Source organism: Nycticebus coucang, chromosome 12, assembly GCF_027406575.1.
Source record: "Nycticebus coucang isolate mNycCou1 chromosome 12, mNycCou1.pri, whole genome shotgun sequence".
NCBI classification, from domain to species: Eukaryota; Metazoa; Chordata; class Mammalia; order Primates; family Lorisidae; genus Nycticebus; species Nycticebus coucang.
This window is the reverse complement of record NC_069791.1, coordinates 51,363,713-51,390,580: the sequence shown is the minus strand read 5'-3', so window position 1 is coordinate 51,390,580 and position 26,868 is coordinate 51,363,713. Positions and strand designations below refer to the sequence as shown.

Sequence of the window (26,868 nt, the reverse complement as noted above, 5' to 3'; positions counted from 1 at the left end):
GGCTATTTTTTTGTTGCAATTGTCACGGTTGTTTTAGCTGGCCCAGGCCAGGTTCAAACCTGCCAGCCTTGATGTATGTGGCCAGCTCACCCAGGGTGACAAAGTGAGACTCTGTCTCAAAAAAAAAAAAAAAAAATTTCTGAGTGGCACCCGTAGCTCAGTGGGTAGAGCAGGTTTTTTTGTTTGTTTGTTTAGTTTTTGAGACAGAGTCTCATTTTGTTGCCCTCCGTAGAGAGCTGTGGCGTCACAGCTCACAGCAACCTCCAACTCTAGGGCTTAAGCGATTCTCTTGCCTCAGCCTTCTGAGTAGCTGGGACTATAGGCACCCGCCACAACGCCCGACTATTTTTTGGTTGCAATTCTCATTGCTGTTTTAGCTGGCCGGCGTCAAGTTCGAACCCGCCACCCTCGGTAGATGGGGCTGGTGCCCTACCCACTGAACCACAGGCACTGCCTGGAACCCCATCTTTTAAAAAATTAAAAAATCTTTAATTTGGAGTCATAAGCAGCAGTCTTCCCCAAATATAAAAATGCTTACTTCATGAAACAGAATCAGCACCTAAATAACTGCATCTAACTGGAAAATAGGACTTGTCAAATAAAAGGCTTTAAGTTCCCGCCATCATTCAACCTGGTCTGCTAAAGATTTTATGTCTGTTTCCTATCACAGTCCATATGCATTCCATTTCTTCATTCAGTAGATAGATACTCAACACCTACTGTGTCACAGAAATGGTCCCAGGTGCCACAAGTGCATCAGTGAGCCAAGCAGCCAGGGCCCTGCTTTCTTCTTGCCTCCAGGTTTTAAACACCATCTATGTCTTGATCAATAACTCTAGCATGGACTTCTCCTTGAACTCAAGATGAGTGTATCCAACTTCCTTCTTGGCATCTCTGTTTGGATGTCTGAGCATCTCAAGCCTGTTTAAAACTGAGACCCTGCCCTCTCTCCGGACACATAACCTGCTCCTCATGTTATCTTCCCTGGTAACAGGTAAATAGCTATATCATTCTACCAATTGCTCAGCCCAAAAACATGGGTGGAGGACTCTCTCTTTCCTTTAAATTCCATGCACAGTCCATTAGCAAATCCTGTTAACTCTACTTTCTGAATATATTCAGGAACTGATTTCTTCTCACCATGTCCGGGTCCATGGAACCTGGATTATTGCATTTTGCTTCCCAACTGGCCTTCCTGCCTCCCCCCTCTTCTATTACAGTCTTTTCTCCACACAACAACCAGCCTAATCCTTCCAAAACATTCTAGAATAAATATATCATGTCACTCCCTCATCAAGACACTACATGGCTTTCCACTCTCTCCGTATCTTAGGATGGCTCACAAGACCTCTGCCATCTGCCTTGCTTTACATCTCTGACCGCAATTTCTTTCACTCTCTCTTGTTCACACAAAGAGTAGGCCAGGCGCAGTGGCTCACGCTTGTAATCCCAATAGTCTGGGAGGCTGAGGCGGGTGGATTGCCTGAGCTCGTGAGTTCGAGACCAACCTGAGCCAGCCGTTGTGGCAGGTGCCTGTAGTCCCAGATACTCGGGAGGCTGAGTCAAGAGAATTGCTTGAGCCTAAAACTTTGAAGTTCCTGTGAGCAATGATGCCATGGCACTCTACCAAGGGTGACAAAGTGAGACTCTGTCTCAAAAAAACAAAGAGAACACACTTCTGCCTCTGCAATTTCTGGTGCCTCTGCTGGAACATTCTTTCCTTGTGTATCGTCATGGCTAAACCTGTCATTTAATTTATGTCTTTACTCAAATACACTCTGGTAGTTGAGACTTTCCTTAGTCACCACCCATGTCTGAAATTTCTTTTTTTTATTTATTTCTTTTTTTTTATTTGAGACATAGTCTTACTCTTACTTTAAACTGTTGGGTTCAAGAGATCTTTTCCTCAGCCTCCTGAGTAGCTGGGACTATAGATGCCTGCCACAACACCCAGATAATTTTTCTATTTTTAGTAGAGACAGGATCTCGTTCATGCTTAGGCTGTTGTTTGTTTGTTTGAGACAGAGTCTCACTTTGTCACCCTTGGTAGAGTGCCATGGCACGTGGCATCACAAGCTCACAGCAAACTCAAACTCTTGGGCTTAAGTAATTCTCTTACCTCAACTTCCCAAGTAGCTAGGACTACAGGTGCCTGCCATAACACCCAGCTATTCTTTGTTTGCAGTTGACATTATTGTTTGGCAGGCCCAGACTGGGTTTGAACCCACCAGCTCTGTTGTATGTGGCTGGTGCCCTAGCCACTGAGCTACAGGCACCAAGCCTCAGGCTGGTCTTGAACTCCTGAACTCAAGCAATCTACCTGCCTCAGCCTCCCAGAGGGCTAGGATTACAGGCATGAACCACTGCACCAGCCCTGAAATTTGAATGAAACCCAACCATCTGGACATTTCTTTTCCCTTCTCCTAACTTATTTTTCTTTTTAGCCTATCATTTAAAATACACTGTTTTTTTTTTTTTTGAGACAGAGCCTCAAGCTGTTGCCCTGGGTAGAGTGCCGTGGATCATAGCTCACAGCAACCTCAAACTCTTGGGCTCAAGCGAGTCTCCTGTCTCCGCCTCCCAAGTAGCTGGGACCACAGGCGCCCACCACAATGCCTGGCTATTTTGTTGTTGTTGTTGTTGCAGTCGTCATTGTTGTTTGGCGGGCCCGGGCTGGATTCGAACCTGCCAGCTCAGGTGTATGTGGCTGGCACCTTAGCCGCTTGAGCCACAGGCGCTGAGCCTAAAATACACTCTTTTAAAAAAAAAAAAAATTAATTATTTTTTATTAAATCATAACTTTGTACATTGATACATTTATGGGGTTCAGGGTACTGCTTCGATATACAATGTGAAATGTTTACATTGAACTAAGTAACACATCCATCACAATTATACTCATTTCTTAATAGTTTTGAAATGTACCATTTCAAATGTACCATTGCTCCCTCCTCCCATATCCCCCCTCTCCTCCCCTCTCTCTCTAAAATACACTCTTTGTTTTAAATTATTATTTCTGAAAAAAATTCTTGAGGGCATCAGCAAGTAAGTAGATGCTCATTACCTTTGGCACTCTAAGTTTCATAGAACAATTGGGTGGGAGAGCAGGGAAGGAAACTCCAAATTCCTCTGCAGACTCCACTGTGAGGTGTGGGCATTTGAAATCTGATCCCTTTAAGTTTCCTCATTAGATGTAAGCTGGGTCTTTACTGTATTTTCACCCAGTTGTCCAGAGAATAACGCACACATACACAACTTGCAGATACACTCACGCGTGCCCTTCCAAATGATCAGTATTAATTCTCAGAGATGATACCATCTCTAAATCCAAAAAATAGAAGAGAAAAATTATCCCCACTGCCACAATGAGAGGCTCCCTGGCTGAGACCTGCAGTTTGTTTATTCCATGATTATGCAAAGTTGTGTTAGTTCTTTGTGTACATTCTCTCTTTTCAAATTATCCCATTTGGACCTGATGGAAATAAGGAAACTGGCCCCTTGCTGATCTACAAGCTTCTTTTTGGTTTGGTTTTATGTGTATGAGTTTAACTACTTTTAAGTGTATGATTCAGTGGCATTAATTACCTTAATTACATTGTGCAACCATCACTATTATCTTTTTCCAAAACGTATCACCCCCCCCACACACACACACAAAAGCCTGTAACCATTAAGCATTCGCTTAGCATTCCTTCTATACCACCTTCCTCTGATCTGCTTTCTGTCTCTATGAATTTAATTTGCCTATACAAGGCATTTCAGCTGGGTGCTGCGGCATGGACCAGCTACTCAAGATTTGGATGATCACTTGAACTCATGAGTTAAAAACTAGCCTGGGCAAAATAGTGAGACCGTGGCTCAAAAACAAACAAATGAAAAAGATACTTTCTGTAAGTGCAATCATAAAACATCTTTTATGTCTGGTTTACTTCACTTTGCATAATGTTTTGTTTTCAAGGTTCATCTATGTTGTATCAGAATTTCATTCTTTTTTTTTGCAGTTTTGGCCGGGAGCTGGGCTCGAACCCACTACCCCCAGTATGTGGGGCCAGCCCTACTCCTTGAGCCACAGGCGCCACCCCTCTTTTTTTTTTTTTTTTTAACAGACAGACACAGTCTCATTTTGTGGCTCAGACTGGAGTGAAGTGTCATCATTGTAGCTCACGTGATCCTCCTGCATCAGACTTTCAAGTAGCTGGAACTACAGGTGCATCCACAATACCTGGCTTTTAAAATTGTTTTCTAAAGCCAGGGTCTTACTATGTTACTCAGTCTGGCCTCAAACGCCTGGGCTCAGGTGATCCTCCTGCTTCAGCCTCCCAAAGGAAACATCATTCTTTTTTATAACCGAATATTCCCTTGTATGGATATACCAACTTTGTTTATCTGTTCATCTGCTGATGAGTACCTGCGTTGTTCCCAATTTTGGCTACTGTGAATGGTGCTGCAAGAAAATTATTTTATAAATAGCTGTTTGAGTCTCTGTTTTCAATTCTTTTGGATATATACGTAAGCATTGAATTACTTGCTTTTCAAAAATTTTTAATTTTGTTAAATTTTATTTTTAAAATAAAAATTGCACATGTTTAAGGTATAGAACTTGTTGGGTTTTGTTTTGTGTGTGCCTAACTTCCCATACTGATAACATGGGGTTTTGATACACACATACATAATGAAATGATTATTACAATCAAGTTAAATAATATATTCATCTCCTTACATAGTAAGCTTTGTATATATGGTAAAAGCACCTGAAATCTATTCTCTTAGCAAATTTCCAGTATACAATATTATTATTTTTTTTTTTTGCAGTTTTTTTTGGCTGGGGCTGGGTTTGAACCCACCACTTCCAGTATATGGGGCCAGTGCCCTCCTCCTTTGAGCCACAGGCACTGCCCAACAATATTATTAACTATAGGCCTCTTGCTATACATCTCTAGACTTAGTCATCCTATATAACTGCAACTTTGTACCTTTTGACTAACATTTCTTTCCATTTCTCCTCCATCCCCACCCTGGTAACCACTCTTCTACTTTCTGCTCCTGTATATTTAATTTTTTAGATTTCACATATAAGTGAAATTGTGCAGTATTTTTCCTTTCTGTATCTGGCTTATTTCACTTAGCATAATGTCCTCTGTATTTATCCATGTGGTCACAAAGGCAGGATCTCTTTTTCTTTCTTTCTTTTTTTTTTGCATTTTTCTTTGGCTGGGGCTGGGTTTGAACCCACCACCTCCGGCATATGGGGCCGGTGCCCTACTCCTTTGAGCCACAGGCGCTGTCCCAGGATCTCTTTTTCAAGGCTGAATAATATTCTGTTATATATATATATATATATATACACACACGTGGTATAATATATAACATAATATATAACAGCTATAGCAGAATGTAATATTCTATTATGTTTAATAACAGAAATATACATATATGTGTATGTATAAATTCCCTTTGTCCCTTTGTTTGTCAGGGGACACTTAGGTCACCTCCATGTCTTGCTACTGTGAATAATGCTACAAGGAATATGGAGTGCAGATATCTCTTCACAGTACTAATTTCATTTCTTTTGGAAATATGCCCAAAGGTAGGATTGCTGGATCACATGGCAGTTCTATTTTTAGGTGTTTTTGTTCATTTGTTTTGTTTTTCTAGATAGGGTCTCACTCCGTTGCCTAGGCTAGAATGCAATGATATGATCATAGCTCACTGCAGCCACCAATTCCTGAACTCAAGCAATCCTCCTGGAAGAGCCTCCTGAGTAGCTAGGATTATAGGTTCCCACCACCACACCCAGCTAATTTTTTAATATTTTGCAGAGATGAGGTCTTGCTCTGTTGCCCAGGCAGGTCTTGAACTCCTGGCCTCATGCAATCCTCCTGCCTACGCCTCCCAAAGTGCTGGTATTACAGATATAAGTCACTGCACCTGGCCCTGTTTTTACATTTTTGAGGATCACAAAGTCATTATAAAGTTAGTATTTTGAGGAACCTCTGTACTGTTTTCCACAGTGACTGTACTAATTTACATTCCCACCAATGTAATAGTGTACAAGAACACCCTTTTCTTTACAAAGCCTCACTGACATAGCTTTCTTTTGTCTTTAGGTTAATAACCATCCTGACAGGTGTGAGCTTCTGCAATAGGAAAAAAACAAAATGTATAGTGGGAAAAACCAACTATTTTTCCTTCTACATTCACACACCACTCAACACGACATTTCTGACACCAGATGCATGAGGGGTTTTCCCCACACCAAGCAATTCTCTAATGAACACCAACAAGGCATCCTATACTTTAACTCAAATCTGCTTGCAAATAGCATCAGATTCCACAGGCTGAGGGCTCAGTTCCTTAAGATGGCCCCTCAAAACTTCGATGCCAACTTCAAGCAGGTTGTGACTTATATTTCTAACCAAGTGGCTTTGGGGTTTCCACAACCCATTCTGGGTTAGATTAATTTGTTAAGGCAGCTTGCAGAACTCAGGGAAGCCCTGATTTAACATTTATCAGTTTGTTTTATTAACAAAGAACATATAAAGGGTACAGATAAGCAACTAGATGAAGAGATACATAAGACAAAACTAGAAAGGTCCCACGTGCAGAAGCTTCTGTCTCTTTGGAGCTGGGTTGAGCCATGTTCCTGCCATACAGATGAGTTAACCAACCAGGAAGCTCTTTGAACTCCATGATTCAGAGATTTTTATGGAGGCTTGATCATGTAGGCATGATTAATTATTAACTCCATTTCTAGCCACTCTTCTCTCTCAAGAGAATAATAGGGGGTGGGCCTCAAAGTTCCAAGCTTCTTTTTTTTTTTTCTTTTTTGAGACAGAGTCTCACTTTATCACCCTCAGTAGAGTGCTGGGACGTCTGACTCCTGGGCTTAGGTGATTCTCCTGCCTCAGGCTCCTGAGAAGCTGGAACTGCAGGCACCCGCCACAATGCCAGGCTATTTTTTTGTTGCAGTTTGGCCGGGGCCGGTTTCAAACCTGCCACCCTCGGCATATGGGGACAGCGCCCTACCCACTGAGCCACAGGTGCCGCCCAAAGTTCCAAGCTTCTAATCATGGCTTGGTCTTCCTGGTAACTAGCCCCCATTCAGGAACCCCCTCAAGGGTCACCTCATTGCAACAAAAGATATTCCTTTCGCCCGGGTAATTTTAAGATATTTGAGAGTTCTGTGTCAGATACTCCTATCACTCAGAATTTATAAGGGTTTTAGGAGCTCTGTGCCAGGAGCTAGGGGCACAGAGGAAATATATATTTTTTCTTATTATTTTAAAGCAGTGATAGCTGATTGTGCTTATGATTTGCATTTCCCTGATGATTAGTGTATTAAACACCTTTTCATATACCTATTAGTCATTTGTACATCTTGTTTTCAGAAATATCTATTCAAGCCTGTCACTGTGGATCACGCCTCTAATCCTAGCACTCTGGGAGGCCAAGGTAGGTGGATTGCTTGAGCTTAGGAGTTCAAGACTGAGCAAGAATGAGACCCTGTCTCTACTAAAAAAAAAAAAAAAAACAGAAAAACTAGGCAGGCATTGTGGAGGGCGCCTGTAGTCCCAGTGACTTGGAAAGCTGAGGCAGGAAGATCACTTGAACCCAAGAGTTTGGAGTTGTTATGAGCTATGATGATGCCATGACACTCAACCCCAGGGTGACAGAGTGGGACTCTATCTAAAAAAAACAAACAAACAAGAAATATCTATCAGGTCCTTTGACTATTTTTTAATCTGGTTATTCATGTGAAAGTAAGTATAATTTAAAAGTTGTTGAAACCCCCAAACACTTTAAGCCTTGAGTCACATATGGTTACAACTTTTGTTTCTTAGATTATACTTTAGTTCATGTTCTTATTTTTCTTGTTCTGTATAATAATTAGAAAGAATTAAATGACATTAGGGACAAAAATCTCCTGCCTTCTTTATTAGTGACCATTGTTACACATTAACTTCCCCTTTGTTGTCCTGTTTTGCTTAGACCAGATGACAGAAAACCTATGACTATTACATCCTCTGTAAAAACATATCAAATGTACCCTTCCCCAAAAGAAATGTTGTCTATCACCAAATTGCTGTAACTATGTAACTATAAAAAAAGTTAGTATAGAGTATAAATGTCTTAACACAATAACTAAGTAAACAAGATCAGGTATATATTAACCAGTGTGATATAAGCATTCCCAATTCTATATGAAATCAGCACACTGTACCCCATAAATGCGTTAATGTATACATGATCTATGTGTTTATGATTTAATACAAAAAAATAAAAATAAAAATGTTGTAATCCTGCTAAAAATTCCTCTGATCCGCCTATGTAAATGAAACTTTAAATTCCTTACTTCTGAATGTGGACTCCATTTCTTTGGAGTTGGTGTTTACTGGTGGCCTGTCTTCAAACTTTCTGTTTGAATAAACTCTCTTTAAATTAGATTCTGATTCTTTGATTTTTCCATTGCCATCATTTTTTGCCATGAAGTTGTGTGAATTTCTTATATATTTTGGATATTAACCCTTTTTAGATTATAATGTTTGCAAATACTTTCTACCGGTCTATGAGTTGCCTTTTAATTTTGATGAATGTTTCCTTTGCTGTGAAGCTTTTCAGTTTACTTAGTACACTATTTTGCTTTTGTTACCTATTCTTTTGGTATCACATAAAAAAAAAAAAATCATTGCCAAGACCAATGTCAAGGAGCTTTCCCCCTACATTTTCTTCTAGGAGTATTATGGTTTCAGATCATTTCACTCTTTAATCAATTTTGAGTTGATTGTTGTTATGGTATAAGATAAGGATCTAATTTCATTCTTTTGTATATGGATATCCAATTTTCCTAACACCATTTATTTATTTTTTTATGTATTTATTTATTTATTTTAGACAAGAGTCTCACTTTGTTGCTTTCCATAGAGTGCTATGACATCACAGCTCACAGCAACCTCCAACTCTTGGGCTTAAGCAATTCTCTTGCCCCAGCCTCCAAAGTAGCTGGGACTACAGGCACCTGCCACAATGCCTGGCTATTTTTTTTTTTTTATTGTTGTTGTTGTCATTGTTGTTTTAGCAGGCCCAGGCCTGGTTCAAACCCACTAGCCTCTGTGTATGTGGCTGGCTCCCTAACCACTGAGCTACAGGCACTGAGCCCCTAATACCATTTATTGAAGAGACTATCCTTTACTGAAGAAACAATCTGTTCCTCATTGTGTACTCTTGGCACTTTTGCCACAAATTAGTTGACCTTTTATGCTTGAGTTTATTTTGAGGCTTTCTATTCTGCTTCATTGGTCTTTGTCTCCGTTTTATGCTAGTACTATACTGTTTCAATTATCATAACTTTGTGGTATAATTTGAAATCAGGAAGTATGATGCCTGTGTTTTGTTTTTTCTCAAGGTTGATTTGTCTAATTAGGTTCTTTAGTGGTTCCACATATATTTTAGAATTGTTTTTCTAGTTATATGAAAATGGAATGTTTTTTCTTTTTTCCTCTAAATTCATATTGAAATCCTATGAAAAATGAAAATTTGCTAGAGATTGTGTTGAATTCCCATGTCTCTTTGATTAATATGAACATTTAATAATATCAATTCTGTGGCGGGCGCCTGTAGTCCCAGCTACTCGGGAGGCTGAGGCAAGAGAATCGCTTAAGCCCAGGAGTTGGAGGTTGCTGTGAGCTGTGTGAGGCCACGGCACTCTACCGAGGGCCATAAAGTGAGACTCTGTCTCTACAAAAAAAAAAAAAAAAAAAAAAAGTTTAATAATATCAATTCTTCCAATCCATGAGCATAGGATACCTTCCCATTTATTTGTGTCTTCCTAAATTATTTTCATCAGTGTTTTATAGTTTTTGGTGCATAAATCTTTTACCTCCTTGGTTAAATTTATTCCTAAGTATTTTATTCTTTTTGATGTCATCATAAGTGGAATTATTCTCTTGATTTCCTTTTCAGGTAAGTCTTTGTTGTTGCAAGGAAATGCAATTAAATTTTGTATGTTTGTTTTATATCCTGCAACTTTACTGAATTTATTCATTCTAATAGTTTTTTATGATTTGTTTAGGATTTTCTATATACAGAATTATGTGATCTAAAAACAGAAATAATTTTACTTCTTCCTTTCCAATTTGGATGCCTCTTACTTATTTTTCTTGTGTGATTGTTCTTGCTAGTATTTTGAGTAATATATTGCATAGAAGTGGCAAGGGTAGGCATCCTTGCCTTGTACCAGATCTTAGAGGAAAGCTTTCAGTTTTTCCATATTATGATATCAGCTGTGTGCTTTTCATAGATGGCCTTTACTATGTTGAGGAAATTTTTTTCTGTACCTATTTTGATGAGAATTTTTACCACAAATAGATGTTGAAATTTGTCCAGGGATTTTTCTACATCTATTGACATGATCATGTGTTTTTTTAATGTGGTCTATGACATTGATTGATTTTCTCATGTTAAACCAACCTCTAATTGCCAGAATAAATTCCACTTGGTCATGGTATAGAATTTTTTTTTTTTTTTGCTGTACACAGCCCTTTGGACTCCCTGACATTGATTTGAGGAAAGAAGAGAAGGGGTGTCAACGTTGGAAGGGCCGCCTCACTTTCTTCCGCTGCTTCGGTTTGGCTTCTCCCTTAGGTACTGTGCTGTTAGGCTTAGAGGCTGCAGTGGTCCCAGGGCCAGGCTGAGGTGCTGCGAAGAAGTTCCCATTGGACATCTGGCCTGGGGGTGCTTGAAAGATGGGGCTCAAGAAATCCTGAAGGTCAGCAGGAGGAGAATCTGAGGTAGGTCTCTGCCGCCCACTGGTGCCTGGGATCCGAGAACCAAATGAGATGTGATAAGGAACTCTGTGGGTGTCTGGGGAGATTCCTACACGTTGACATCCAGCCCACTCTGTAATGTCATACACCTTTCCTTCCATCAGTGCAAAATAGGTGATCTTGAGGCCCAACATGCTCGACTCTGCCCAAAGTCTCCTTCTTCAGCAGGATGCAGCCTGTTACATTCAGCACAGTATCTGGCACTCTTAGGTTCCTGGTCCATTTCAAACCTCCTATGCTTTCCTTGGCATTGGCTACACATCATAGTATTCATTGCCTCCTTAAGATCATCTTGTAACTTGGACAGAAATTCATTCACTGATCGGCTCGGCTCATTCTCTGCCATTCGTTTCATCTCATATTCCTTCCGCCTTTCAGCATTGCTGACAATATCCCATGCTGCCCGCAATACTTTGAAGGCCTCTTCAGCCCAGGGATGATGATTTTTGTCAGGATGAACCATCACTGCCGGCTGTCTACAGGCCTTCTTCAGTTCAGTATCTGATGCTGTAGCTTCAACCATAGTATAGAATTTTTTTGATGTGTTGTTGAATTCAATTTGCTAGTATTTTTGTTTTTGGAATTTTTGTATGTATCACAAGCTTTTTTTTTTTTTTTTTTCAGATGGCTATACTGCCCCGAGGCATCAACTTGGCTCACTCCAATCTCAAATGCCTGGATTCAAACCATCCTCTTGCCTCAGCCTCCAAAGTAGCTGTAACTACAGGCATTACCCCACAACAGCTGGATGGACTGACTGACTTTCTTTCTCTCTCTCCTTCCTTCCTTCCTTCCTTCCTTCCTTCCTTCCTTCCTTCCTTCTTTCTAGATTCCAAACTCCTGAGATCAAGTGATCCTTCTGCCTCAGCCTCCCAGAGTGCTAGAATTACAGGCTTGAGCTATCACATCTAGCCCCATCACGTGATGTTTTTTCTTCTTCTTCTTTTTTTTTTTTTTTTGTAGAGACAGAGTCTCACTTTATCACCCTCTGTAGAGTACTATGGCATCACAGCTCACAGCAACCTCCAACTCCTGGGTTTAGGCAATTCTCTGGCCTCAGCCTCCTGAGTAGCTGGAACTACAGGCACCCACCACAATGCCTGTCTATTTTTTTTTTTGTTGTCGTTGCAGTTTGGCTGGGGCTGGGTTTGAACCTGTGACCCTCGGTAGATGGGGCCAGAGCCCTACTCACTGAGCCACAGGCGCCGCCCTTGTTTTTATTTTTTTGAGACAAAGTCTTACTCTGTCATCCTGAGTAGAATGTCATGGCATCATAGCTCACAGCAACATCAAACTCTCAGGCTTGAGCAAGCCTCCTGCCTCAGCCTCCCAAGTAGCATGTACCACCAGGTCTGGATAGTTTTTCTGTTTTTAGCATAGATAGCATCTTGCTCTTGCTCAGGCTGGTCTCGAACTTCTGAGCTCAAGCAATCCACCTGCCTCAGCCTCCCAGAGTGCTAGGATTATGAGCCACCATGCCTGGCTTATCACATTTTTTCATGGCAACTCCTTTAACTACACACACACACACAAATCCTGTCTGAATCTATAAAATTACTTTTAAAAGCTCAATAGCTTCTCAAACAAGGACCCTCTTTCTTTCTGCTCAAGCTCTGACTGGGGAGTGATTCTGTTCCTCTGTACAAAAATTCATTCTTTAACAAGCTCAGCCAACAACTGGAAAGCAGAAAAGTTGGAATTGAGATCTGAGTCCAGGAGCCTTACTCCAAAGCCCATGAAGTGTTGTCATGCTAGTAAAATCAACCCTACAGATCTTACTTTATTTGGTCATAACAGTTTGGAAATCTTTATCAGAGATACAGAAAAAGATCTGCCCCAGGAGTTGGATGGGGTGGCTCAGTGGGTAGGGCGCCGGCCCCATATACCAAGGGTGGCAGGTTCAAACCCAGCCCTGGCCAAACTGCAACAAAAAAATAGTTGGGCGTTGTGGCGGGTGCCTGTAGTCCCAGCTATTCAGGAGGCGGAGGCAAGAGAATCACCTAAGCCCAGGAGTTGGAGGTTGCTGTGAGCTGTGTGATGCCATGGCACTGTACCATGGGAGATAAAGTGAGACTCTGTCTCATTAAAAAAAAAAAAAAAAATCCACCCCACCTCATATTACTATACCATTTAGAACTGGGTTTGGCTACATTTGTCAGGCAAATTCAATAAATGGGTTATGCCAGAAAGACTTCCTCTCCCACATTAAAAAATATGGACAGTTGATCTAGCAAAGATGAAATCTAAATCTAATTGAAACATGGACATGTATGCCTTTGGTGCTCCAAAAGAGGCTGTGTTGGCAGAATATCTGTGGATAGAATCCCAGCCATTGTGGAAGCTGCTTCACAGGCCTGTTCAGGACTCAACCAACAGCAGCTGCTGATTCCAGGATGGTGATCTGTGTATATTTTGCATCTTCCTCTGGCTCTACTGCAATTAAGAAGAAACAGCAAGATGTGCTTGGTTTCTTAGAAGCCAATAAAATAAGATTTGAAGAAAAAGGTATTGCAGCAAGTGAAGAGAATTGGAAGTGAATGAGAGAAAATGTACCTGAAAACTGCCGACCAGCCACAGGATGCCCCCTTCCCCCTCAGATTTTCCATGAAAGCCAGTACCACGGGTACTATGATGCCCTCTTGGAAGCCAGAGAAAATAATGCAGTGTGTGCCTTTTTGGCTTAACAACACCACCTGGTTCAAAGGAAGCAGAAGCCCAAGCAAAGAAGCAAGCACGAGTTTTAAGCATTCTGCCTTAAGCATCCTGAAAACTAGTCCCCATTGCTCTTCTAAAGTAGCAGAATTATCTTGGCTTCAAAAAGGATAGACTTAACATTGAAATAATAGATTAATTGGTGTTTTCATATGCTAAGAACCCAAATGAATATATAATTAAAATGTATTAAAATGTGAGCATTATGATGATGAGAATAGGAAATGAACATAAAATTTTAGTAGATATAACAATAGTGTTATCTGCCAGAGCGTTTTATGTACATTACTCATTTTACAAAGAAAACACCCTTCACCTTTTTTTTGTATTAATATCTGCAGCTCAGTATTGAGGAGTTTTAAAAGGAGATAGAGATGAGAGAGAGAGAAAGAGAGAGAGAGAGAAATAATCTGTCACTTATATCAAAATAGCCTCATTAATTTTAATGAACACGAATATGTACCTTTTTTGATGTCATGTTATTGTGATTAAAACTACTTGCAGGTAATTGTTTATAATATGTTAAGCATTGTAATTTCCTGTAGGAAATATAACATTCCCATTCTTTTGTAGATGAACCACAAGTTTTCCAGGCTTCTAAATGTAGCCTTTAATTGCATATTTCAGTGATCAGAAATGATGACTGCCTACCCCCCAAAAAATCAAATATGCATTCATCGAAAATTTCCTTCAATTATGCTAAGATGGAATTATGTTTCTGAGTTCTTCCCCTAGTAAAATACACATATGTATATCGTGGAAATGGATAAATAGGTTAAAAATGGCATGCTCTTCAATGAGCTCAAACCTTTTGTTTATTATAAAATAGGTTGGCAATCTTTGCCCAAGATAGTTTTCCTTCGGTTTTCTTTGAATAAATCTTAGCGATTTCCCCCCCTGTAATATAGCTTATGATCAGGAAGGTCCTTCTTTCTAAGATATCTGATCACTTGATTTCAGTTTAGGCATATATTATATGAGTACATTATTCAAAACAAAGAGAATATTTTAATGCATCTATTCCAGCAAAAAAACAAGTAACAAATAAAAGGGGCAACTTTTGAAATAGTAGTTCTAAACACTTCTAAAAAGACAAGAAACATGTCCTAAATCACTTACACAGAAGATATATACACACACACACACTATTTTATTACTAAAAGTAAACACCTTTTACTTTACTTTATTGTACCTATTGTAGGCAAGTCTGTATTCTTTGCCAAAATCAACTTAAAATGAAGACATGGCTTTGTTTACTGAGATTCAAACTTGATGTGATGCTTTAAAATAAACTTAATACTCTTAGAAACATGAAAAAAAAAGAAGTATCTGTGGATATATTTATTTATTCCATTTGATAAAAGTGATTGGATTTGGTATTGGCAAAACCTAATAAAGAAAACACAAAATACTCAGTGTACATTCTTGTGTAATATCTTCTTTTATTTTGAAAAACTTTACTTTTCAATGTATAGATTGTATAAAGAAGATTCTCTCCAACAGATAAAAATCACTTAGTATTTATTGTAGTTTGGCCGGGGCTGAGTTTGAACTCGCCACCCTTGGTATAGGGGGCTGGCGCCCTACTCACTGAGCCACAGACACTGCCCCAAATCACTTAGTCTTTAAAATGAAGGAGCTAGAGAGAAAAAATCTATTGGTGGGCGGCGCCTGTGGCTCAGTGAGCGGGGCGCTGGCCCCATATGCCGAGGGTGGCGGGTTCAAACCCAGCCCCGGCCAAACTGCAACAAAAAAATAGCCAGGTGCTGTGGCGGGCACCTGTAGTCCCAGCTACTCGGGAGGCTGAGGCAAGAGAATCGCTTAAGCCCAGGAGTTGGAGGTTGCTGTGAGCTGTGTGATGCCACAGCACTCTACCAAGGGCCATAAAGTGAGACTCTGTCTCTACAAAAAAAAAAAAAAAAAAAAAAAAAATCTATTGGTTTTGATGTTTTACCCCCTTAGTGGCAATCGAAAAAAGTGCTTTGCATGTATGTGGGGAGCAAGTTCTTGCTCTTTATTGCCTGAGCTGGAGTACAGTGGCGTCCTTATAGCTCACTGCACCCTCAAACTTCTGGGCTCAACTGGTCCTTCTGCCTCAGTCTCCTGAGTAGTTGGGACCACAGGTGACCACCATGCCTAGCTAATTTTTTAATTTTATTCTTGGAATCTTGCTATGTTGCCCAGGCTGGTCTCAAACTCTTGGCTTCTAGGTATCCGCCTTCCTTGGCCTCCCAAAGTGCTAGGATTACAGGCATAAACCACATACCTGGCTAAATTTTTTTCTGGCTAATTTTTCTTTCTTTCTTTTTTTTTTTTTTTGGCTGGGGCCAGGTTTGAACCTGCCACCTCTGATATCTGGGGCTGATGCCCTACTCACTGAGCCACAGGCGCCACCCAACTGGCTAATTTTTCTATTAATACTTTTTGTAAAAATTAGCTCTCCCTCTTGGTCAAGCTGCTCTTGAGCTCCTGGCCTCAAATGATCTTCCTGCCTCATCCTCTAAGAGTGCTAGGATTATAGGTAGGAACCACTGCCTGGTCTATAACAACTATTCACATAGCATTTACATTGTATTAGGTACTAAAAGTAATCTAGACATAATATAAAGCATACAGGAGGATGTGCATAGATTATATGCAAATCCTATACCTTTTTATACAAAAGACTTTGTTTGCTATCTGAGGAGGGTCCTGGATCCCCAGTGGATACCAAGGTACAGGATATGCGTCTTCTATTTAGTATCATGAATTCAGAGAAAGGAGAGAATCATGGTGTATAGAAGTCATAATAATCAAAATTAACTAAATAATCTAAAGCTTCATGATACACTGGTAGTACTTAATTGAGACCTTAATGAATGAATAAAATTTAAATAAGTAAAGAGGATAGGACAGAGAATTCCTGGAAGACAGTTCTAGAGTAAGGGCACCAGAGTGGTATTTTGCGTTTTTTTGTTTGTACTGAGACGGAGTCTCAAGCCGTCACCCTGGGTAGCATGCCATGGCATCACTGCTCCCAGAAACCTCAAACTCTTGGGCTCAAGCGATTCTCCTGCCTCAGCCTCCCAAACACCTGGGACTACAGGTGCCCGCCACAAGGCCCGGCTATTTTTTGGTTGTAGTCGTCATTGTTGTTTGGCGGGCCCGGGCTGGATTCGAACCCACCAGCTCAGGTGTATGTGGCTGGTGCCTTAGCAGCTTGAGCCACAGGCACCGATCCTTTATATAAGCTTCTTAAAGAAAACTTTTTAACAAAATTCAGGCTGCAATAACTAGCATATAACTATTATACAAAATTACTTTCATTAATGATGCATGATTTACCCAGCATAAGAAAATACTGTACTTTGCCTCTTAGAAAGCTATATTCCTTCTTCATCTTTCTTCTTCTAAAGGAAGAAAAAATTTCTCTCCTATGATTACAAAAGCATTTTTCATACTGGGGATTTAGAGTTAGTGAGATTAAAAAACAATTTTTGTAGAGTTTCACTTGGCTGTTAGCTATTTTCTTTGCTAACTATCTTCTCTTCTTAACAACTTCCATTGAAAAACCACAGCACAACCTGGTTAGTTTAGTTTTAACAAAAATAACATGACCTGGAAATTGTGCTGCCTGTGGCTGAGTTAAGTTTTGTACATCTGGACTTCATCACCTTCATCATGAGAAGCACAGGTGAGGTTTCACTTTGGCCAGTCCATGAGGACAAAATGGGGATTTCCCCTGGGAAGTCTCCAGGCTTCATGCTCCTGTGTCTGAGAGCCAGCAAGCTCTGGCCCTGACTCTCTAAGCCACTATTTTTGGACATCAGCTAGATTGTTCAACATGATACTTTGTTGTTTTTAAAAGAGCCCCAAAAGGGGTCTGTGTGGGTGAAAGTGTGATTTTTAGAGTGCTTCAACTTCTGCATTCCCCAATTTTTGTTTTTCTCAGGTTTCTGCCAGCTATGTTACTGAATTTCTCTAGGGTATGAAGAGGTTGAGGGACAGGCCTTTAAACACATACAGGAATTACTCAACTTCTGCTATGCAGCTGCCCAGAACTCTTCAAGGATGAGAAAAAGAGTAAACAAGTATGTATCAAAAGCCTAGGACTGGACACAGGACTAAAGAAAAATGTTAGGGTTTTTTTTTTTTTGAGACAGAGCTTCACTCTGTCACCCAGGCTAGAGTGCCATGGGATCAGCAACCTCAAACTCCTGGTCTCAAGCTATCTTTCTGCCTCAGCCTCCTAAGTAGCTAGGACTATAGGCACCCACCACAATGCCAGGCTAATTTTTCTATTTTTAGTAGAGACGGGGTCTGGCTCTTGCTCAGGCTGGTCTCGATCGCCTGAGCTCAAGGGATCCTCCTACCTCGGTCCCCCAAGTATTAGGATTACAGGCATGAGCTATTGCACCCAGCCAAAAATATAATTGTTTTTGATGGGAAATTGAATTAAGGAAGCTTCACTGATCATGCACATGCAAAAAGTAGTAGAAAATGTTAAGTTTTGTAATCAAGCACATGGAGATTTGAATTCTGTCTCCATTTCCTATCCACCATGCTCCTCTTTGAATGTGTTTGAATGTGTTACCTAATGTCGTATGTTTCAGTTTCTTCATGTATAAATGTGAACAAGTAATAGTAATAATGGCTAACCTTTACTGTGTACTTCCTTTATGCTAGGTTCTGTGCTAAATACAGTAGAACCTCTGTAAGTCAACCACCCAAAGGACTATAACAACCTGGTCAATATACAGAGGTGGTCAACATAAGGAACTAGGCCTACTGTACTGATACATGAGATACATGTCTGGTGTATGAAAATTAGGTCAATATTGTACCCTCAATGAATCCCCAACAATTAAAAAAACAAAGAAAATTAGGTCAACTTAATGAGGTAGTCAATATCGGGAGGTGGTCAACTATGGAGGTTTTACTGTATATTACATATATTAGCTCATTTAAATCCAAGAGGTAAGAACTCTTTTCTTTCTTTCTTTTTTTTGACATAGAGTCTTACTTTGTTGCCCTTGGTAGAGTGCCATGGCATTATAGCTCATAGCAACCTCAAACCTCTGGGCTCAAGCAATTCTCTTGCCTCAGCCTCTCGAGTAGCTGGGACTACAGGTGCCTGCCACAATGCCGGGCTATTTTTAGAGATGAGGTTTCCCCTGGCTCAGGCTGGTCTTAAACCTGGGAGCTCAGGCAATTCACCTATCTTGGCCTCTCAAGCACTAGGATTGCAGGAGTGAGCCACCGTGCCTAGCCGAACTATTATTATGTCAAATTTCAGGCATGAACACTGGGGCTCAGAGAGGTGAAACAACTGTCTTGTAGGATTGTTAAAGATAATGTAAACAAGAGTTTCAGCATGTTGCCCTGTGCATGGAAGTTACTCTCTAAAGAACAACTGTTTTTATAAAATATTACCTTATAATAATTGATAAATGTAGGAGAAAAGACATTTCAAAAATATAAATTATGACTATCATGTTATCTGTACCCATGGTTCAAAGTTTTCTGATTAGTAATTAAATATGAGTGAGTAGATTTAAGGTTCTCACGTGTTTTTTTTTTTTTTGAGACAGAGTCTCAAGCTGTTGCCCTGGGTAGAGTGCTGGGGCGTCATAGCTCACAGCAACCTCAAACTCTTGGGCTTAAGTAATTCTCTTGCCTTAGCTTCCCAAGTAGCTGGGACTACAGGTGCTCACCACAATGCCCAGCTATTTTGTTGTTGTTGTTGCAGTTGTCATTGTTGTTTTCGCTGGCCCAGGCCAGGTTCGAACCCACCAGCCTCTGTGTATGTGGCAGTGTCCTACCCACTGGCCTACGGGCATTGCCCAGGTTCTTACATTTTCATGTGAATGAGTGTGCAAAATTGTAGAAACCAATGTTTAATTCCTACAGATTTTGATTCTGTAAATTTGGAGTGTAGCCCAGGACTCTGCCTTTTTGAAAAACACTTCAATAATTCCAAAGCAAGTAGTCACTTGGAACCAAGCTTTGATAAATATTTGCCTAGAAGATCTCCAAAGTCTCTCTCAGCCCTAAAATGCTATGATTATATGACTATATACATTTTTTTAATTGTTATTTGTGCGTGGTGATGGAGGGTGTTTTTTTTTTTTAATGAAATTCTATTGTTTATTTTTTTGTTGTTGCAGTTTGACCAGGGCCGGGTTCGAACCCGCCACCCTTAGGTATATGGGGCCGGCGCCCTACTCACTGAGCCACAGGCGCTGCCTGGAGGGTGGTATTTTTAACAAATTGAAATGCCAGGAAAAATTAGAGGTGCTCCAAATAATGTGTAACTCTTCACATGCCTTTATCCTCTTTGTGGGTAGATCCATTCCAAAGATGCAATTTCATATCATTTGTTTGCTCAGTGATGTAATATCAGGAATTATATGATTCCAATGACTGTAGAGTTAATCTTGACCAAAATAGCTCTAAAGTAGATGAGGGTCTGCACTGATCATTGCCTTTCTTTTATAAGAATCCATTCAGTCCCTACCAATTAAACCCTAACCCCTCTTGATTGAATTAAAAATTGGTGTCCTTGATGAGAGCTGAGAAACAGCTAATTAGTATCAGCAGTGCCAAATTCAGTTTCCTCCCCATCACCTTCACACCTCCTTTCCCCTCCCCTCCCCCATCCACACATTGCCTAAAAGTACCAGCAAGAAGGTTTTCACTTGGTTACTAGAGGAGAAAAGGAACAGTCAATCATCTCAGTTCAGTTAGAAAACTCCACCACTAACCCATTCAGTGCACCCTATCACTTTGGTTAATTTATTTAACCTGGGCCTGCTTCCTACACATACTGGTTACTCTAGATACCCATCTGCAGGTTCCTTAAAGAAACATAAAATTAAGTGAAATCAAAATTCTCCTATTGAAATAATTGTCCTGGATATGATCTATAATTATTTATGCTCCAAACAAATAATCCTAAATTTTTTTTTTTGACTCAGAGTCTCACTCCATCCCCCTGGGTTGAGCACCGTGGCATCATCATAACCTACAGCAACCTCAAAGTCTTGGGCTCAAGAGATCCTCTTGCCTCAGCCTAAGTAGCTGGGACTACAAGCATGCACCACAATGCCCAGCTAGCTTTTCTATTTTTAGTAGAGACGGGTCTCATTCTTGCTCAGCATGGCCTTGAACTCCTGAGCTCAAGCAATCCATCCACCTCAGCCTCCCATAGTGCTAGGATTTCAGGCATGAACCACCATGCCTGACCAATCCTAAAATCTTGTTAAGGCAGATGGAAAAGGTCATGTGGTGTGTGATTCCATTTGTATAAAAGTATCTTATGTATATGAAAATATATCCGAAATAGGTAAATCCATAGAGGCAGAAAGCAGATTGCTGATTGACCAAGGCCAGAGGGAAGGGAGTGACTACTTGATGTATATGGGGTTTCCTTTTGAGGTGATGAAAACATTTAGAAGTAGACAGGGATGGTGGTTCTATAACAATGTGTATGTACTAAATGCCCCTGAATTGTACACTTCAAAACAGTTAATTTTGTGTTACGGGAATTTCACCTCAATTTTTAAAAATACTGGTAAAAGAGATTTGTGGAGACTGAATAAGGATGCAGGGAAGACTAGGGGATTCTCACTTTCTGTATGCTGTGAGCTATTAGTGTACGTAAGCAGAGGAGAGAGTCCATAAATAAAGACAGCAAAGGGCACAAGTGGTCTGGGACAGAGAAGAAGAAAGACTAGAAATGGGAATTGGAAAAAAGAACTGAAGATATCAGTGAATGGTTCACTTGGCCAAAACCTAGGGAGCAAGTAGGTATGGGGGAATGGAAGGCTATGGACAGGCCTGTACAAAATTAGGGGCCATTCTGTCTCTGAATAACTGGACGCATGATTAATTTGTAGTGAAATTCAAAGTATTTATTTTTATCATCAAAAATGATAAAAACCTGAAAAGAAAACATATGTCATGGTAGGAGGCAGAAAATATTATTCAAAGCAGAAAGAAACAAGCTGAGTCATGAAAAAGTGACTCTAATCTCCTAGGGTGTAGAGACCATGTCTTGTGTCACTTTGTATCCCCAGCCCTGCATCAGGCAGATAGTACTCAAAAGTTGTTTGTTGACTGAAGGATAATGACTCACGCTTACATAGTGCCCACGTGCCAGCTGTTATTCTAACCACTAAACTCATTTAATCTTACAATAAGTGTTTCGTATCATTGGTCTCTTCCACAAATGGGGAATACAGGCATCGAATGGTTGAGAGCATAACAGTGTTTGCACCTATATAGTCCAGCTGCAGAGCATGAGGTGACACATCGCTCTATTTCCTGAAGGAACCTATCAAAGAAATCAAGATAAAAAAGAAAGACTGATTACACGGTAAACATACTGATTCTCCACCCTTCGGAAAAGTGAAAAAAAATTATAAATCCCTTTGGTGTTTCCCATGTTCTTGCTTCTGATCAGATTCATAGCTCACAACCACTGTCTGAGTCTCCTCGTAATTCTGGGGTAATATATATATAGGGTGTGAAAGAAGAGACTCCTGTATGCTGCCAGAACTTTAAATAAGAAACTACGTCACATTCTTCAGCCAGTAGACAGAAGAGCAGGGTCATAACACCTACTTCTAGACTTCAAAATAAATAAAACCTTTGGTCTTTCTTGGAAGTTACTCTCTAATAAAAACAGCTGTTCCTCTGACTCTGGCAGTGGAGATCTCAGAAGGTGGATGACAAATTTTAGGCTATGAGAACCATCTGCAAACAAGTTGCTGTGTTCCCACCAGGAATAAACTAACAGTAAAGTTGATAACCTTGTAAATTGAATTTTTCACCTACAAGTCATTGTACAGTAGAACCTCCATAGTTGACCACCTCTCTACATTGACCACCTCCTCAAGTTGACCTAATTTCCATAGACCAGACATGCACCACATGTATGTATCCGGACAGTAGGCCTAGTTCCTTATGTTGACCACCTACATACGTTAGCCAGTTTGTTACAGTCCCCTGCGTGGTCAACTTACAGGGGTAAGTTCTACTGCAGTTTTTATTCCAGTTTTCTAGGGTCTAGACTCCTTTACAAACTTTTATTTTTTATTTTTTTATATTGTTTGGTATTCATTGAGAGTACAAAGAATTAGGTTACACTGGTTGTATTTGTTAGAGACGGTCCCTCTTATACTTGTGTATCCTTTACGAACTTTTAAAAGGCCAGCAAGTAAACTACACTTTTATCTTAGAATCTTCCTTTTGCAATCAAAACTAAGTTTTAGAACTTCTAGAGGTATTAGAGCTTTAGAGTTCAGACGTGGTTCTGCTACACCAAACTTTGTGAACTTGGCTCGTTTACTTCTTTAAACCTCGTTCTCTGTCTGAATAATACCTCTGCTTCCCATCTCACACACTCACTCTCAGAACAAAATATGATGTTTGTTAAAAAAAAAAAAAGAGTAATGGTTTTATATGAGTTAAATTTAAATTAAAAACCTTAAGGCTAGGCAAGGTGGCTCATGACCATAATCCTAGAACTTTGAAAGACTAAGGCAGGAGGATCATCTGAGGTTAGGAGTTCGAGACCTGGTCTCTACAAAAAACTTTTTTAAAAAATTTAGCCAGGTGCAACGGGACATGCCTGTACTCCTGACTACTCAAGAGGCAGAGGCAGCAGGATTGCTTGAGCCCAGGAGTTCAAGGCTGCAGTGAGCTGTAATTGAGCCTTTGCACTCCAGCCTGGGCAGCAGAGTGAGACCCTGTCTCTAAAATAAATAAATAAATAAACTAATTAATTAATTAAAAATCTTAAACTGTAAAGAAACTAGCATTTAAAGAAACTAGAAAAGGTATTGTACACCTTTTTCTTTTTTTTGTAGAGACAGAGTCTCACTTTATGGCCCTCGGTAGAGTGCCATGGCATCACACAGCTCACAGCAACCTCCAACTCCTGGACTTAGGCGATTCTCTTGCCTCAGCCTCCCGAGTAGCTGGGACTACAGGCGCCTGCCACAACGCCGGGCTATTTTTTGGTTGCAGTTCAGCCGGGGCCGGGTTTGAACCCACCACTCTCGGTATATGGGGCCAGCGCCTTACCGACTGAGCCACAGGCGCCGCCCTGTACACCTTTTTCTGGTCTTCGTACCTTCCTACTTGCTGGCTAACCAGTAAGGGTCATTTCGTTTTGTTACAAAAGAAAGAATAGAAAGGCCAATTTATTTATTTATTTTATTATTATTATTATTATTTTGAGACAGAGCCTCAAGCTGTCACCCTGGGTAGAGTGCTGTGCATCATAGCTCACAGCAACCTCAAACTCCTGGGCTCAAGTGAGTCTCCTGTCTCCGCCTCCCAAGTAGCTGGGACTACAGGCGCCCACCACAACGCCTGGCTATTTTTTGGTTGCAGCCGTCATTGTTGTTTGGCGGGCCCAGGCTGGATTCAAACCCGCCAGCTCAGATGTATGTGGCTGGCGCCTTAGCCACTTGAGCCACGGGCGCCGAGCCAGAAAGGCCAATTTAAGAACAATCTTGGAGAAACTAGTCAGCTCAAACAGAAAAAAAAAGTCCTATAGTCTTATTATATATTCAATAGTCTAATAAAGACTAAGTGTTTTGAATACATGATCTTTTAAATTCTCAGAACAACCCATAAGGCAGGTGTATTGCCACCAGTTTATAGCTGAGAAGTTATTTTTGAGGATCATACAACTAGCTAATGCCAAGTCTGGACAGGCACTAACAAAAATATCAATTCTTTTAGATTAAAATGAATGGGATTATATAAATGTAGGTGTTATTATACCTAGAGCCCTCTTGATTTGAGGCCTAGATGTCTCACATCCCTGATGTAATATCTTTTTTAGTTTCTACATGGCAAGAGAGAAATTATTCCTGCCCTGTCTCATTAGAATATATTGTCATTCTTATGAGTATGTGCACTTTAATTATGAATGATTACATTATGACAGATCATTCTGTCTCAGTTTCTGTCAGATAGAGGCCAGACAGTTGTTTGACTTTGCCAAGCTGCAGATTACCTTCCAGCAAACTAGCATCTCTGAATAACAATTAAGGAGCTGTCATTTCTGATTTTATATAAACTTTTTGAACTAATTTTTGTTTTCAATGCCTGTTGGTTTTGATGTTAATGTTACACACATTCTCATAAACGTATTTGTATTACTACTACTTCATTCCTCTTCCCCCTAAAATCTCATTTATTTTCAAGAATAAATGAATATCACATATATAGATACAATTTTATAGAAATGAAAGAAATGGTTTTCTGTACAGTTCTCCTTAGCGTTTATCAAAACTCCTTGTGTTTGACCATTTGGGACAGAACAACATATTAGGAAATAGTATATAATGACGCAGTTGATGCAGTAACAAACACACTTCAATATTTTAAGTATAATTCAGGTTATTTTTCATTGAAAGAATTTCCTATACTTGCTCAAAGTTTATCTATTTCTTTTGGGGGGGAGGGGAGGAAGAAGTGACTCATAAATTTATGAGATCATCTTGAATTCAGTCCCTATAGATTGTTACATAAATTTAATGATGTTCTCCATAAAATTACACAGTATCCATGTATGGCCGGGTATGTACACAGACCAAAAAAAAAAAAGAAAGAAAAAAATACCAGAGACAGAGAAAAGAACTGCAGGACCCAGGGGTTAGGAATAAACTAGAACCTTACACTGATTGGACAAATTGAAAAAAAACACAAAACCATTATCAGCTATTAAAAACAAAAAGTGAGGGTTTGAGGTAAAGTGAAGGTTGATTTGTCAACAGGAAACTATGGGCTCTGCACCTCTATTTATATAAGCATTTGCTTTTTCCATCTTGAGTTCTGCCCAGAAGTGGTGGTCTGACTGCTTCTTCTGGTTTTGCTTGACTGGTTTTTAGAGAAAAAAAAAAAAAAAGAAAGAAAGAAAGAAAGAAAGAAAAGAAAAAAAAATTGTGGCCACCTGTTTCTCTCTTTACCACCAGGGAAACTTAACAAGTCACTTTCCCTGATGTTTGGTTGGTGAAAATGCTGAAAGATGCAAGGACTTCTATTTTGAGCCGAGTGTTGCATTTTAATCCAAGGCTTCCCTGAGGTGACAAAACTGCAAGAACAGTCCTGCCTTTTCCTCCACTGATGTCTTTTCATTTTACCTAATGTTTCCAGATCTCTTAGGATCTCCTCAATACACTTGCAAAATTCTCTTTGAATATAGAATTTGAGAATTGCCATGTTTTAGCCTCCTGGTTCCCTTGCCATGGTCATCACCTTCTCACCTCCTTATCCCCATTGTCTAGTGTTCTTCCATCTTCATTCCTATTTATTCTCAGATTTCTTTCTTTCTTCACTGGGTTACAACTACCTTGGTACATGGAAGAGGGACCCTAGAAGTTGCAAGTTTCTTGTGCCTTCTGACCAGATATAAAATAGTGGTTAAACCTCCAATTTTGGCCACAAACACCCCGAAGCAGAGTGGGGAGGAGCTTGTGGCTAGCAACAAATACTGCTTGATGTCATCATAAGTAAGACCCAGGAAGAGGGAGACCAGCTGAGGTTTGCACCATCTGCTTGTGAGTCAAAAGAATACTGAGAGAAAGTGTGCATAGAAATCTGTTTAGTGAATAGAGTACATACTTGAATTTCCAAAATATGTTCATTCAAGAAGAAAGGAGAAGTTTCTTGATTCATAAACATGGGATCTGGAAAAAGTTTGACTTGTGGTAGGATTAACTCAGTTTGGGAAGAGAATGTAACAGTGACCTTTATGGGTACACCAGGAAGACATTAAATCCTTAATGATGTTTTTATCAAATCCTTTAAATTCTTTCTTCTTTTTTTGAGACAAAGTCTCACTCTGTCACCCTAGATAAAGTGCCCTGGCATCATAGCATGCAGCAACTTCAAACTCCTGGGCCCAAGAGATTCTCTTGCCTCAGCTTCCCAAGTAGCTGGGACTACAGGCACTCACCACAATGCCAACAATTTTTTTTGTTTTTAGTAGAGATGGGGTCTTGCTCTTGCTCAGGCTGGTCTCCAACTCCTGAGCTCAAATGGTCCACCTGCCTCAGCCTCCCAGAGTTCTAGGATTATAGGCATGAGCCACTGTGCCTGGCCATGAACAATTGCTTTTTATTAAAATATAAAGTCCTTGCTTACTGAAGGTATCATTGTGTTCATGAGGAAAATGATAGTATTAACATCTTAAAGAGTAAAAGGTTTTCAAATTCTTTTTAGACAGAGAACAAGAGAGAAAACTAGAACATCAGAGACCTAAGTTGGTTCAGGGGTAAACAACAGCAACAACAAGACATAGAGGTGATGGAATTCTGCCAATAGGGAAAGAGTC

At 40.1% G+C, this 26,868-nt stretch overlaps 2 pseudogenes; one reads left to right on the top strand and one right to left on the bottom strand.

Moving 5' to 3' along the window:
• Window positions 1–10,529: 10,529 nt before the first annotated feature.
• LOC128561515 (dnaJ homolog subfamily C member 14-like) lies at window positions 10,530–11,335 on the bottom strand (annotated as a pseudogene).
• Window positions 11,336–13,216: 1,881 nt separating this feature from the next.
• Window positions 13,217–13,581, top strand: LOC128561955 (adapter SH3BGRL-like; annotated as a pseudogene).
• Window positions 13,582–26,868: the final 13,287 nt, after the last annotated feature.